A 4061-nucleotide genomic window follows, 5' to 3' on the forward strand; every position below is an offset into this window, starting at 1 on the left:
CTGTCTATCTCTGTCCATCACCCAAGACTGCTGTGTTGACGAAAATTCAATTAACAATCAAACTAAAGAGAAAAAAAGGGAATTTTATTCGAGCCAAACTGAGGATTATAACCCAGGAGACACACTCTCAGAAAGCTCTGAGAACTGTTCCACCTGTTAGAAGTCAGAGGCGCAGTCATACACATTTTCGAGACAAAAGATTGTATATCAAAATGACATATTGATATTTTACATAAAGTTCCCCAAGGATAATGCAGTCCAGGTAAGCCCATACAAAGCAGCAAGTCACCATGACCCCCTAGCGTTGGGAAAGAAGGCTATTCTTTTACATTGATAAAATTAGAAGAAAGAGGGGGAGAAAAATGACCTGTGGCCCAGCAGGCACTCTCATCTCTGAGAAAGTCTGGTTAACGTGTAACAAAAATGCACACTGCACATTAGGGAGGGAGGAAGGAGGCATAAAGGGACAGAACGAGACAATTTTGTGTTTAAAGTTTCTTGTCCTGCCTTAAAATTTAAATTTTATTTCATTAGCAGCAATCACCTGACACCGGCTCCAGACCCTGGACATCCATTTTCCTTCTTTTGCCCCCCGTTTTGATAGCTTTGTCTGATACCGATATAGCCTCTGCAGATTTCTTAGATAGGTGTTTGCATGATTTATCTTTTTCCATCCTTTTACATTTAACTTATCTGTATCTTTATTCTTAAAGTGGGATTCTCTATTGTTGCAGACAGCATAGATTTGGATCTTGCTTTTTTATTCAGCCTGGCAAACTGGGCCTTTTAATTGGAGTGTTTGGGTTATTTACTTCATATGTAATTATCATGTGGTTGGGTTTAAATCTACAATCTTGCTATTTGTTTTCTATTTGTCCTATTATTGTGCATTCCTTTTATCCTGTCTCTCTTTTTTTATAATTGAAGTATAGTTAATTTACAATATTATATTAGTCTCAGGTGTACAACATGGTGATTCAAAATTTTTATAGATTACACTCCATTTAAATTTATTATAAATATTGGCTATATTCCCTGTGCTGTACAATATATCCTTGTAGTTCATTTATTTTATAAGTAGTAGTTTGTATCTCTTAATCACATACCCTTATCTTGCCCCTCTCCCATTTTCTCTCCCGACTGGTAACCGCTAGTTTGTTCTCTATATCTGTGAGTCTGTTTGTTTTGTTATATTCATTCATTTGTTTTATTTTTTAGATTCCACATATAAGTGTTAACATATAGTATTTGTTTTTCTCTATCTGATTTATTTCACTAAATACCCTCCAGGTCTATACATGTTGTTACAAATGGCAAAATGTTATACTTTTTATGGTTGAGTAGTATTCCATTGTATATATATACCACATCTTCTTTATCCATTTATCTGTTGATTGACACTTAGGTTGCTTCCATATCTTGGCTATTGTAAACAATGCTGCTGTGAACACTGGGGTGCTTGTATCTTTTCAAATTAGTGTTTTTGTTTTCTTCGGATATATGCCCAGGAGTGGGATTGCTGGATCATATGGTAGTTCTATTTTTATTTTTTTGAGGATCCTCCATTCTGTTCTCCATAGTGGCTGCACCAATTTACATTCCCACCAATGGTGTAGGAGGGTTCCCTTTTCTCTTCACCCTCTCCAGCATTTGTTATTTGTAGACTTTTTGATGATGACCATTCTGACGGGTGTGAGATGATACCTCATTGTGGTTTGATTTTCATTCCTCTAATAATTAGCAATGTTGAGCATCTTTTCATGTGCTTGTTGGCCATCTGTATGTCTTCTTTAGAGAAATGTCTATTTAGTTCTTCTGCCCATTTTTTGATTGGGTTGTTTGTTGTCAATTGTATCCCAATAAAACTGGAAAAAAATAAAGATAAGTCACATAAAACCTAAATTCTTAAAATTTCAGATATTGTATGCTTATCTCTAGAAGTTGCATTTTGTTTTTCTAATTTTCCATTTTTTCTCATTAAATTTGTTTTTCTTTAAATCCTTGAGCATATTGAGCATATTTATAATAGCTATTTTATTATGCTTCTCTGTGAATTGCATTCTTTCTTTTCTTGGTCTCTTTCTTTGAAATAAGTTTTCTACTGTTTTGGGTCACATTTTCTTATTTCTTCCTATATCTAGTAATTTTTAAATTAGATGCTAGACATTGTAAATATATGTTGTTGTGTGCCTAGATTTTGTTGACTTAAAGAGCAGGGACTTTGTCCTGGCAGGCAGTTAAGTTCCTTATGGATCAGTTTGATAGTTCGGATATTTATTTTAAAGGACTTTAGCCTTTATTCTAGGACTAGTTTAGCCTTCCTACTATAGTATGACTCTTCTGAGGTCTACAACTGGGTGCCTGTATGTTCAATGAACTCTTCCTCTCTGATTGGTTGGAACTCAAATGTATCCCAACCCCCCGGGAGCTCTGGGAATTGTTCAGCTTACAGCTCCTTGGACATTCTTTGCTCAGACCTAGGGCATTTTATCTCCTGTACAAATGACAGCATTCAGCCAGAGCCTCCAGGGGCTCCACAACCGGGAAACTAGTTCTCTTGGTCTGGGCAGCAACCTTCTGATGGAACTCTGTGCCACAAATTCCAGTTTCTCAGCCTCCCCAAACTCTAATCTCTGATCCTCATCTCAAGATGTATTCTTCTTAGGATCCCCTTTTGCACCAAGGTTTGTTAAGTGCCCCCAGGCAGAAAGCTGAGGCAATGACAGGATTCACTTAGTTTGCAGCCTTTTTCTCAGGGATCGCAGACCTATGCTGCCTGTTTTTCACTGTTTGAAAATCCTTGTTCCACATAGTATCTCCAGTTTCCAGTTGTTTATGATGGAAGGGTGAGTCTGATCCCAGTTTCCCCAGAGTGGATAGGAGCAGGAGTTCTTGGCCTGTCTTTTTGGTTTAATTTCCCCTCATCCCTTCACTTTTACCTTCTGTCCCTGACACACGGACTGCTTCTACTTCCTGCTTTCTTACACCTTTTGAGTCTCAGTAACACTGGTTTCCTTCTACCCTGGCCCAAATCTAGTAAATTTCTGTTTTCTTCAAGATTCGGCTAAATCACTAATATCTTTGGGAAACCTGACCTGTTTGCTTTCCCACTTTCCATTTTAGTTGGTCTGATCTATAAAACCTCTATTATAAAATGTACTTCATTGTATCAAAAAAAAAAAAAAACATACCTCTTTCCACTATACAATGAGTTCTTTAAGAGCCCATCTTATAAATATTTGCGTGTGGTATGTTATAGAGGCTGAAGAAATGTGAAATGGGACTCCATGTTTAATGGGACATCAAGAAAAACCATGTGCTTATTAATCTGCTTAATTTTAAATATTTTTAAGGATTTGGCAAAGGCGGTTTGGTGTATGACTGGCCCCACTTAGGAGGAAAATTACAAAAAGCCTTGCCTTTTGAACATTTTTCCTGGATAAAAAGTTTTCAAGGATCAGTGATAGAGTGATAAAGACTGCAAAATATTGTCTGATATGGAGTGATCTGTTGCACAAAGAAAACACAAGGATTACCAGATTGAAAGAGACTGATTGCTTCTGGCACAATTCATCTCTGAGTGATAAGCAAATTTTTTGGTCTTAAACAGGGTCTAAATGAGCCTTTTTTGGTGGATCTATAAGGAGCTATTGTGATCCCTGAATGGACATGTGTACACAACTCTGTCATTCTTATCCTATTTTTATATTTGTGTAATAATTATCCTGAGATAAACATGGATCTACTGAAACAGAGGACAAGAAAGAGGGTAAGAGACTCTTTGGGGGAAGTCAAATAAGTTCACTGCATGGTAGGGAGTTTCTTAGCAAAGAAGAAACTTAGGAAAGTGTGTAAGTGAAGATAACCCAAGTGTGGGCTTCAGGTTCTGTAAAAAGACATTATCCAAAGATAAGGAAGGGTAACCTAGGACTTAGTTGTTTCTTTTGAGTTAGAACATTTTCTTAAAAACAAGCAAAGAAACAAACAAATGAGACATACTGTATCTGTCCACCCACCCATCCACTTACCCATTCACCCACCCAACCATCCCTCCATCCCTC

This window comes from Balaenoptera acutorostrata, chromosome 16, assembly GCF_949987535.1.
Source record: "Balaenoptera acutorostrata chromosome 16, mBalAcu1.1, whole genome shotgun sequence".
Lineage (NCBI taxonomy): Eukaryota > Metazoa > Chordata > Mammalia > Artiodactyla > Balaenopteridae > Balaenoptera > Balaenoptera acutorostrata.